The 12303-nt window shown below is 45.2% G+C and overlaps 1 protein-coding gene across 2 annotated transcripts in view; it reads left to right on the top strand.

Moving 5' to 3' along the window:
- Positions 1 to 12303, top strand: part of Foxo3 (forkhead box O3) — a 94851-nt gene that overhangs the window by 29642 nt on the left and 52906 nt on the right. The window lies entirely within an intron of this gene.

Below are 12303 nucleotides of genomic sequence, written 5' to 3'. Positions count from 1 at the left end.
GAACTTGAGCTAAATTTAAACAGTCACGCTAAAAACATTGATGCCTATCATGTTGTATTAATTTTCTAAGCGCGTCCATTGTTTTGCATGAAATACAACCTGAGGTTTTGTTTTATAAGGGCCTAATGAAAACCAGTAGGTTCCAAAGGACCCCCCCCCCCCAATTGAAGCTATTTAAGGAAGTTTTTATAGTCCTGTAATTTTTACTGTTTTCTCTTTCTCACCGAAGTGTATTTTTCTGGAGGGAAGGCAGTTCATTGACAAGGCCTAGTGCTGGAGACCTTGCCTGAGGGCCTTCCCTCTCCTTCCCAGCATGCCTCTCTGCATGGGGGTGAGTGGCCTTCCAGTGGCTTGCTGCTTACTGGCTTACCTTCTCAACCCCACCCCACACTCCTGACCTCCTGCCGTGTGCCAAGGTTATAGCCATGTCCTGCTGTGCTTGGCTTTTGTTCACAGTGTTAGGGATAGGACATGGCGTTGCCTCTTGCCCTGTTATATTGTTAGGGACAAGCATCATAATTTTGCTAGGCATTGACTTTGCATTAAGAGGGGACAAATGCTTGAAGATCCATGTAAGGTATCTTTGTGCTGTTAGTCCCGGTTCCTCTCCCAGGTCTGGCTGCTCCCTTCTCTCTGTTTAAGCCTGCCATCCTGTCCTTGGTTTTCTTTCCTAAGGTCTTCCTTTACTTGGAAGAATGCCTCCCAAGCTTAGGATGTGTTTTCTTGAGTTGGTGGCTTAGTCCCTGGGAGCTCTGGGGGTACTGGGTAGTTCATATTGTTGTTCCTCCTATGGGGCTGCAAACCCCTTCAGATCCTTGGGTGCTTTCTCTAGCTCCTTTATTGGGGACCCTGTTGGACTGGCTATGTCTTAAAACCGTTTTTAAAAACAGTCTTAAGAAACTGTGTGACCACAAGCACGTTTTGTATATGATTTGCCTATGATTCCAGGGGCTGCAGACTCTGTATCATTCATGGACTCCTTGTTAAGTATATAAAGTTTAGAAGAAAAATAGTCAAAGCAAAACTAGGAATGTGGTCTCCTGAGCTATAACAGAAAATGTCCAGGTTACTTGATAGGTTGGGGGTTGATGAATGAACCCCCATCAAGTGTATTTGTTAGCAGGGAAGAAAACAGTATTTGCAGAGCAGATTGGAGGGGTGAAGTAAGGAGAGGAAGTTAGAGGTGAGTGCCAAGAGGACAGGAAGACCAACAGATGTCTTTCTGTAGGTGCAGTGATGGGCATTTCGAGGGACTCTCTAAGAATATTAGTCCAATTACCGATTTTATTTAAAAAGTGATCTGTGTTATGAATGAGTATGGAAAATAACTCTTAAGTCATGCCACAGGAGCTTTGAGGTGATTGGCAGCTGGGATGGAAGCCGGGCCAAGTCCTGCAGCAAAGAAATTGGTTTTGTAAAATTTAATGTAGCATATTCCCAACAGGTTGAAAGGATTTGGGGTTGGGGTGGGGCAGAAAACTAGCAGAAATGAAAGCTATTAAGGAAATGAAATGCTGGGCTAGGTCACTGGAGTCCTTTCCAACTGGAAGACCCTTCTGTGAGAGACCTGACTCCTCAAAAGAGAAGCGCCAGGATCAGAGATGGAGAACATAGGAGCCCTGCAGGGAGGAACTGCTTGCTGCCACTGGGTTATGTAAGCGACTTGGGTTGTGTAAGTTCTTACTGTACGTGAAGGTGAGAGAACCAGAACCTTAGTGTGTTCAGTTGAGCAGTGAGGAGCAATGGTGGCTTCTCCATCCTCATTAAATGCAGGGCTCAAGGCCTTCTGGGTAATGATTGTGGCATTGTGGGGTTCTCGGGCTAAATTAAGCTGCAAGACAATTTTTCATGTGTTTGAAGATTTTTTTTTTAATGTAGATATCCTGCAGGCTTTTGTGACTGACTCTGTAGACTGTGTGTGGCCAAGTCCAGCGACAGCTCATAAAGTTGGCCGTGAGCCACTTCAGGAACCTCGTGTTTCTCTAATTTTTAATAGGCTCCTAGGGCTGCCTGACTCTTGAGATGTGTCAGTCCATCACATGCCATCTACCAGAGTACAGAGGAGCAACCAAAATTAGAATTCATACTTCAGATTTAAGAAAAAAATAGTTATTTCTCCTTTGCTGATACTAAGACATTATTTGTCTTCCCTAAAGTCGTCATTGCTAAAGCAAACTGATGAATATTCAGCCTGAAACAAGCAAGACTACCTAAAAAAATAGAACCCCTGTTTCATATTACAGTTTGAGGTTCCCTGCTGCTCAGTTTGGGGAACACCCCTCTTCTGGATTCAGTGACAAGTCTTCCTCCCAGTGTGGGGTGGGGACCTCTTGCTTCTCCCAGTCTTCCTGTCCTAGACAACTGGGGAAGCTTGGGTGACTCAGCCGAGGGTCTAGATTGGCCAGGTTCTGCTGACTCCTGCTGCTCAGCTCCGCTGATAAGGACCTCTGCAGCATGGGGGTGACAGGGGATTAACAAGCAGTTACTCAGTGATAAAGTCAACTGAGGCACAGGAGGAGGACCGGGCACACTGACCACATGGGCCACACACTGGTGACAGCACCAGCTGTCTGTGCAGAGGGCTGATGGGAAGTAGGAATGAAAACAAACTAAAGTTTTCTCCTGAGCAAGATTAAATACAGAATGAATTAGAAGTATAATTCCAGAAAGTTTGGGGCTGTACAGATTGGGGTGGGGCATGATACATGTTCTATGGTGATTGACTTACTGGAAATTCACTATGGAAGTAGATTCAGGGAAAGAACTCTAAAGTGTGCGCTAGGAAGGCTCCCATTTATGGAATGGTTCAGTAGGCATATGGCTTCCAGCAATGCCAGATGTGGGTAGCTGACTGTCTGTGCCTGATACTACAGTTGGGTGGTGTTTGAAGGCATAGCCTACAGTAAGCGCTCTCCCCTCTCCCTCTGCCGGCTGGCTCTGTCCTCAGCTTGTTATATCCAACAAGACAGAACTCATTCCCATCCCGGTGCTCCGCCTCCTCGGTCTGTTTGCCTCCTCCTCTTCTCATGGTGCCGTACTGAGACATCAGGAAATGTCATCATTCTAACTGGAGATAGGATGACTTTAGAGGAGACTGCTCTCTCTAAACCAGTTCCATTCTAGAACAAAGAAAGACCGTTCTTCCAAATAAATGGACGGGCAGAACCTGCCCTTTCTTCTCTCAGGTTTGTTTTTTGAGATGATCTCATGGCCCAGACCGACTTCAACCTCCCCCTGTAACCAAAAACGACCTCCCACTTTACCTCCTAAGTGGTGGGATTGTAGGCATGCACCAGTACATCCAGTTGATGGTCATACTGGGGATTGAACGCAGAGCTTCATGTATACCAGGCGCACACGTGACTGGCCCAGCTGCACCCCAGCTTCCCATTTAAAGTTGATAAACTCTTGTTCATTAAGCCACTTCAGTACTTTCTGTATGTCCTAGCTAAAACTCCATTGATGATTGCTGTTACTCAAGCAGTTGAAGTAACTGTCACCCATGCTAACTGGTCACTGACTCGGGAGGACATCTTTTTCTGATTCACAGCACTGGTTGATAAGAACAGCCCAGGGTCTAGAACACTTTTTAGAGTTTGGGCCTAGGAAAGAAAATACTATTGCATATCAAGATGGTCATTCTTGAGTCTGATTTCCAAAACATAACTTTTGACATAAAGAGGATTCCGAGGAGAAACTGCTAATCAGGGAGAGGGGTGCCATTTTGGCACTTTGAGATAATAGTGCCTATGTTGTCTTTCTCAGACCGGCTAGTCAGTAGATGAGTCTTGAATGTTTAACTTTAAGGTTCATGCTCAGTCTTGATTTTGAAATAAAAATTTATCTGTATCACACACACACACACACACACACACACACACACACACGCAATGATCTTTAAAATGCCTGTGAGAATAAGGATAAGAACTAGTTGACCAAGAACTTGGTTGAGGGGCTGATTCTTAAGCCACCCTGAAAGAAGGTGGCACCGAGGATGACGACACTGGTTGGTTTTGTTGACCTAACACCAAACTAGGCCTGTCTGGAAAAAGGAACAGCAATTGAGAAAAATGCCTCTGTAAGATTGGCCGGTGGGACATTTTCTTAGTTAGTGGTAGATGTGGGAGCGTTTGAGCTGTTGTGGGTGGGTTTGCTCTAGGGCAGGTGGTCCTGGGTTCTGTAAGAAGGCAGATGAGCAAGCCATGAAAAGCAAGCCAGTAAGCAACACTCCTCCATCATGTCTACATCAGCTCCTGCCTCTAGATTCCTGCCCTGTTTGAGTTCCTGATTATGACTGGTCTTTGGCCAAACCAACTTTTTCGTTGAAATCAGTGAAGTCATGTTTTATTACAGGATCCTTTTGTTTATACTCAGATGGGTGAGGTACTCCTGTATTGTTTATAGACACTGTTTATAATCTGCACCCGAGAGCTGCGTATTTCTCAGAGCAAGAAACACAGCCATTGAATCATGGGTCAGATCCTCCTGACTACCAGTCACAAAGCCCTGAAGCAAGGGCTGTGTGTGTCCGTGTCCGTGTGTGTGTGTGTGTGTGTGTGTGTGTGTCCGTATGTGTCTTGTCTGTCTGTCCAGCAGGAGGCAGATTAGCATACACACAGTAAACTTGAATGAGACCAAAGGGAGAAGTCATAAGGCCAACTACCCTGTAAAAGGAGATGCCTTCAAATCGCTTCCAAGACCACAAAAGCTGTTTAAGCCTATACTAAGAGTGTATGATATTGCAAATGGTTACTGGTTTGGGGGAGGGGAGGGGAGGGCTTGTGAACAGCATAAAGAAAATTAAGATAGTGCCACAAGTTAGTTTTGCATGGATCAAAGCATACATTTGAAAAGGTGGCACTGAGTGAGAGAAGAGACAGAGTTTTCTGGGGAGCTTGAAGGCTGGAGTCCTGTGCTGGAGACTCTTAGTGATGACCGTGGATCCAGAAGCTGGAGAGGAAGGCTTTCCTTTGCCACTCTCTGCGGACCACCTCATGGCCTCCTTCACTGCTGCACACCGCCCTGGCTCCTCTTTGCAAGAGCAGATCATTGGCAAGGCTGCCTCCTCCGAGGGTAGTGTTCTCTGCATAGTAATCAGTTCCCTGCAATTGTGATATCCCTGCCTCTCACCCCAGGCTCTGGAATCCTGACTCACAGGGCCACTGGTAGAACAGAATTCAGAAGAGACAGAAAGCTTTCTTGAAGTTTTACCAGCCTGCTCCACTTTAAGGCTTAGTGACCAGTCACAAATAGGAGACTGTGGGGATGTGTATTTCAGTCACCTTCAGCACATGGCAGTTTAAGAGCTGCATCCACACTGGCCCTTTAGGCACCGTTGCCTGCGATTTTATTCATGTTGGGGTTGCATAGCATTCTGGACTGAGGGTGCTGCTCAGTCAGTGGGCTTTGCAACAGGCGTTAAACTCTGGCCTTGAGGCACCACCTTAAATTGGACATGGTGACACATACACGGGAGGTAGAGGCAGAAGGATTAGAAATTCAAGGTCATCCTTGGTAACATAGAGACCAGCCTGGGATGTGGGGGTCCCAGAGAGCGGCAGGAGGTAAAGAAGTTGGGAATCTTTGCAGAAGACAATGCCGGTTTAGCCAGCAGGTGTCTATGTTGGTTTTTAAAATTTGTTTTCTTAAGCTTAAAAGTCAACTGAATTCTGGGACTATCAAGAGTTCTTAGAAGCCTGGTATTGTCGCTGGTTCTCAGAGTCACAGAACTCAGAATTGATGGGCTTTTAGTTGTTAACGTGTGTGTTTGGTGTTCCGTACCTGACAGGGTGTGTGGAGATGAAGGGATGTTTGTTGTTCACTGAACCCCCACGGGGCACGGTCTGCTTTCCTCCGTGAGAGGCTTGCTTGCCTTTTTTTGGTGCCTTTGTGGAAAGGAAATTGGAATTGCAAAATGTGCATGTTTCTAACTTAATATGTCTCTTTTCAGATGATCGGATGATTGTGGGTAAATTCTACTCAGTTTGTAAAGTACACGGTGTCAAGTCTATTTTTCGATTATCTGAAAATAGTGGTATAGAAGCCACACCCTCCCTTTAGGGGTTCATGGATTAGATATATAATGCTTCACCTTAGAAGCTAAGTAGAAAATGTATTTATTTAATATCTACTGATGCTTACCATCTGTCAGGTTCTAAGCACAAGGATTCTATTAGAGAGAAAAGGTAGCCCCCGCCCCACCCCAATACACATACCCCCACCCTAGGTCGGGAACACATGTCCTGTAGCTGCAGATGCAAGGTGAAGAGTCTCCTTGTATGCATCAGCAGTAGACCCTCTCGGTCTATGTAAGACACATTCAGATTTCTCTGTTTCACGTTCGACTGTAATCTCCAGTGACTGAGGCAGGGGGATGTCAAAGAGTTCAAGGCTACAGAGTAAGGTCCTGCCTCAGAACGGGGTGGATGGTGCAATATACCTAGTTTCTGTCTCATAGAAAGCTGGTGTTTGGGTAATCTAAGTGGCATATTACCATTTAAAAATCATTGAGAATTGTCTCTCAGAACTCGTTTCTGACCTGCAAGTAGTTCTGACTAAAGAGCTCATTTCTGTCTGGGGGTTCTCTTTTTTTCCATGTTTCCAGAGGGAAATAGAACATGGACCAGAGTACAGTTGTAGAAGTAGGATGTCAAAGGGGTGCTGCAGCCAGACGAAAGTTTCTCCCTCAGAACAAAATCCAGAAGCAAAAGTACCCTCATAGAAATGGGCTCTGTCCTACAAGCTAGCCAGTGCATCGTGTGTAGGTGAGAAACAGTTTACAGATGCTCTGGATCCTTCAGTAGACTTAGCATTTCTAATAGTAAACTCTTTCTGAAGAGAAATAGGACCGATCCCCCTCCCCTCATCTGTTGCCTGAGCAGTTTATGTGCAGCAGTATAGAGCATGGCTCTTTGTTAAAACTGAGGTAGCCACGGGTTGGAGAGATGGCTCAGCAGTTGGGAGCATTGCACTCGCAGAAGACCCTGGTTCGGTTCCCAGCACCCACGTGGTGACCCACAGCCAGCTGTGATCCATTGCCTCCTTCTGATCTTTGTGGGCACCAGGCATACCCGTGGTGCATGTACATACAGACAGACAAAACACTCACACATGTAAAATAAAACCTAAAACAACAGAAGGCCGAGGCATGGGCCATGTGCTGCTGCCAGCTCCCTGGGCGTGCTAGCTAGACCTCAGGCTGTGAAGGATAGCTTTGGTTGGTTTCTTTTTAATCCAAATGCACATGTACGTGATGCAGAAGAGGTTGCTGGAGATTAGTTCTCACTGTCTGTAAGATCAGCTCCTTGTCATCCACATTCTATAGAGCACTGCTTGATAACTGGTAAGCCGAGTAAATGGATTATCGCTAAGCCTTGCTATTTTTAGCCTTCCTCACCCCCAAAAATGAATGGTGAATCCCCAAAACACTTCTAAAAGACCTTGTTTTGTTTCATTGCCAACCAAGAGACTAACAAGCTCTCAGGAGTTGATGGTTTCTAGATGACGGGGGTACAGATGATTTTGGTGGCTCCTGGAGTACTGTCCACCGCGGATCTGGAGAGGAGCCAGCATGATGACTTCCAGTCCAGTGTTCGCTGTTTTGAGGCTGGGCATCTTTGGACCTGATTCCAAAGTACTAGTTGCTCTAGCTGTGGCTTCTCAAGGTGTGGGTGAGAATGCAGCTTGGAGACTGCAGGTAGTGGTAAGAAGCGGCCAGGCTGGTACCAGGTGGGCAAGCGAGTTCTCGTCTTTCCACATTGCTGTGCAGTGCTGTGGATCTTCTGCACAAGGGCACTGGTGTTTCAGGTCAGCTCCCTGGCCCCCACCGGCTCCCCTCATCTGGAATGCAGTCTGATGTTTGCCCTTGCCCTGCTTGCTGCTTCAGAGCATGCTTCCCTCGTGGGCATCCGTCTCTAATCCTTCAGCTGTAACCTTGGGCTTAGCAACACACACTTGAATGGACTCTTAGCATGACAACACTAGGGAATGGTAACTTAGCACAGGGCTCCTTGGGTAGGTCAGAGTCCTTTCATTGAATTTAGGAGATTGAAGACTAACCCATCCCTCTTCTCTCTGTGTATCTGTCTGTCTCTCTTACACACGCACGCACACACACACACACACACACACACACACACACACTCTTATAAAAGGATGTAAAGAAACTTCCTAACTTTCTTGACTGATGACTTTATTGCAGGCTTGTTTGTACATATTTACTTAGCAGCAGCGAGACTTTCTGCTCTTTATGTGTGTCCCTCCCTTATAAAGACAATACTGGGTATTTTAAATGAATTGCTCTAATAGGGCAAGGATTAGTGGGTTTGTGATGTATTGGTTCTTCTGTTGGAGAATCAGTAATCTTTACTATCAGTTTATTTATACATAACACAAACATGCACACATAGAATTTTACAAAGGGGTGAATCTAAGAGACCTGTGAAGTGGCTGTCATTCTAACTGCTATCCAGTCTAGGAGTTCACAATGAATAGCCAGGGAAACCTGCCATACAAGAGGCTTAAAAGAATCAGAAGTGTCCTTGAGTATAATTGAGTCACAAGACTGGTCCTCTCGGCCTAATGGGTTGAGCCTCCACCTTTGTGCTGGGAGTCGGAGGGAAAGAATGGCGTCTGTGTGTGTGCTGTTTTGTTTTTAAAGAAAGACTACATTCTCTGGCTTTGCGAGTAGCTATCAGTTGTGTGGCATCCTCTGAAGCCTGTAAGGGAGTTTAAAGAGCTGGGGAAGCAGCCCCACGTATGTCTAGCACTTGTGTATGTCACAGCGGCTCCGTCCTCCATCTCTTGTAAAGGTTAAAGGTGTTTCCTTAACAAGTTGGCTGGTTTTGAGGCATTTGGATAATACTACAGTGAAATAAAATTGCTTTTCTTTTTTAATGAAAGCAATATGTTTGGAAGTCTACCAGTGTCAACAATTTTAATCAGATTTATGAAGTTATAATTTGAAAACAACCAATTCAAGGATACAACATGAGTTTTGTCTTGTTTTTGTTTTGCTGTTTTCTGAGACAAGGTTTCTCTGTGTAGCCCTGGCTGTCCTTGAACTCCTTATGTAGACCAGGCTGGCCTCCTACACATAGAGATCCACTTGCCTCTGCCTCCCAAGTGCTGGGACTAAAGGCGTGCGCCACCACTCGGGTTACAATTTGAGTTCTGCAAAGTAGAAGGTGGCATAAGTAAGGTTACAGTTATGATATGAACATGGCAAACATTTCTAGCTGTCTGTCTGTCTGTCTTCTGTCAGTGCCCTCCTGCTGCCTGGAGTCTGGCAGCTGCTAAGCTACTGCGTGCCTTTCTAGAATTTCACACAGATGTAGTCATCCTCTGTGTAGCTCTTTGTGGTAACAGTTTTCACCCCATGTAGAGTGTTTGGGATTCACCCATGCCTTTTATCAGTAGACTATTCTTAATGGCTAAGAAGTATGCCATCTTAGGATATTCCATTGTATAACTCACCAGTGTGCTCTGTCCATTCATTCATCCATCAGTACACGGCATTGGACTAAGTTGGAGCTTTTTATCGCTGTGCGTTCCTATGAACACTTACGGATATGTATTCATTTAGGGGGAATAAGTCTCTGGCTGTAAGATTGCTGAGCTGTAGGCACAGCATGTGTTCTTGAGATACCACCCGCCTCTTCCAGAGCAGTGCAGACCATGCCCTGCCGTCTTTCCACATTTACCATTCTTGGCACACTCCTCCATTAAGTGTAGTGTTTGGGGTGGTAGATGTCATGCTGCAGATTTTGGTTTGCATTTGCTGAATATCTGTTAAAGTTAAAGATCTTTAAACTTCGTGTGTGTGTGTGTGTGTGTGTGTGTGTGTGCGTGCGCGTGCGCGCCCGCAGATATGGAAGTCTGAGGACAGTTAGTTCTCTCCTCCTGTGTGCTTCCAGAGGTAAAACTCAGGGCCATGAGCCTTGGGCCGCCTCGCTGGCCTGCTTATTTATTATATTCTTTGTAATTTATATATCTTCCTTACAGTGAAGACTCTATTGAAGGCTTTTACCTCGTCGTCGTTGTTGTTGTCGTTGTCGTTGTTAGGAAGAGGCTCCTTATGTGACCCAGACTGGCATTGAGCCTGACCCCTTTGGTCTCAGCCTTCTAATTGCTTGGGTTCATGTTACTCTAAAGCCTTTTTAAAATGGTTTGGTTCACACATGGTTTTAGTTATTAGGAATTCATTATTCCTTAATTTGAACACAAATTATTTTTGTTAAAAGTAAGTTTTTGTCCTATTGGTCTGAAATGTTTTGTTATTGTTTTGGATTTTGAAGTATCCAGAGAGTGGCCTTGAACTCCTGATTCTCCTGCCTCCACCCCCAAGTGCCTGGCTTGCTTGTTCGTTTTGGAGAACAGACTTTAGGTTCTGTCCGGGTTGCTTTGCTGCTCTGTTTTAGAAATGTTGGACTCCTCTATGGTCACAGCTTTCTTTTTCCCAAATACTTTTAGCTCTTAGATGTCTCTCTTCCATTTGGAGCTAATTTTAATATTTAAATAAGAATCTAGATCTACTCAAGTAAACTTCTTTGTTTTTTAATATATTTAGAGTGTAAGTCTCACATATTTTTAAAGATGTATCCAAAGATTTATAATTTTTGTTTGTTTTGTGTGCGGTTATATGGATGTAGGCCTGGGTACAATGCTTGTGCTTCACAGTGTGTGAGTGTATGTATGTGTGTGAGTGTGTGAGTGTATGTATGTGTGTGTGTGAGTGTATGTATGTGTGTGTGTGTGAGTGAGTGTGTGAGAGTGAGTGAGTGTGAGTTGTGTGGAGTGTGAGTGTGTGAGTGTGTGTGAGTGTGTGTGGAGTGTGTGTGTGGAGTGTGTGTGTGTGCGTGCCTGTGTGAGTGTGTGTGTAGGTCAGAGAGTAACTTTTGGAAGTTTGTTCATCTGGGGACTGGAACTTGGGCTGCCAGGCTTACCCACTGAATCATCTCACTGGCCCAGAACTTTGTTTATGTGTTTATGTTGTTATACATATTATTTGAAAATTGTCATTTCCAGCCACGTGTTTAATACAGTGCTGCTGTTACTTAGTTTTCTTTTGTAGTGAATTCTGATAGTTCTCATTTTTAAAGGGATTATTCTGTATCATCTGTTATCAAATTTATAGGCATAGAGAGCCTGTCGTGGTAGCACATACCTTTGCGCTCAGCTCCAGGGACGCAGAGGCAGGTGGATGTCTGAGTTCAATGCCTGCCTGGTCTACTGAGTGAGTAAAGAGAAAGGACACTGGGCCTGGCGTAGGCTTTTGGAATGCCAAAGCCCACCTACCCAACAAGGCCACACTTCCTAGTGCCACACTCCTAAGCATTGGAATATATGAGCCTGTGGAGAGCACTCCTAGTCAAACTACACAGCCATTATTGTTAATATTACTGTTATCAGACTGGAACTTACTTTGTGCTCAGGCTAGCCCCGGCCTCCCAGGTGCTCCTGCTGCTAGCCTGTACCACCACACCTGCTCGTTGTTGTGGGTTTGCCACGCTGAGGGATCCATATCAGTCCATGTAAGTGCTGAGCAAGCTCTTTGTCACAAAGCCACGCCCTCAGCATGCTTGCTCGTTCTTTCACCTCCAGTTCAAAAACGATTTCTAACTTACCAATGACTTCTTCTTTAATTCATGAACTCTCTCAGAAGTGAATTAATTTCTAATTGGAAGGCTTTCCAGATACCCTTTAGTTGTTTTGTTTCCTAGCCTAAGTATTTATGGTTAAAGAGCTTACTCGCGCCAGGTGGTAGTGGCACACACCTTTGAGGGATCTCTGAGTTCAAGGCCAGCCTGATCTACACGGTGAGTTTCAGGATAGCCAGGGCGTCACAGAGAAACCCTGTCTTGAAAAACCAAAAAAATAAAAAACAAAAGAACCTATTTGTTTGCCATTTCAGTATTTTTAAATTTATAGAGGTTGGCTTCATGGCTTAGCGTGGCCTGTCATGTTGAATGTTTGTCAGGTTGGTCAGGTTCGCTTGGGAGTATATGATCGGTGACTGCCAGCTCTGTGCCTGACTTCCTTATCTGCTTGTGTCTCTGAGTTAAGAGCTGGTGATGCCTGAGTCCACTTGGTTTTCCTGGTGCTGTTCAATCCCACTGGCAGCCTCTGCCTTGTTCAGAGGTGCGCGTTCTAATACTCCGTCATACTGTGACTGCAGTGTGTCTGGGCCTCTCTGTCTTGCCCATGCCTCTCACTCTGCCTGTCGTTCCCTCTTTCCTGCTTTCTCTTGAGTTCTTATTTCTCTTTATCCATGCTAGCTGCCCCAAACAGCTGCTTTTGATACAT

This window comes from Mus musculus, chromosome 10, assembly GCF_000001635.26.
Source record: "Mus musculus strain C57BL/6J chromosome 10, GRCm38.p6 C57BL/6J".
Taxonomy (NCBI): domain Eukaryota; kingdom Metazoa; phylum Chordata; class Mammalia; order Rodentia; family Muridae; genus Mus; species Mus musculus.
The sequence above is the reverse complement of the archived record's forward strand: the minus strand, read 5'-3'. Positions and strand labels throughout refer to the sequence as shown.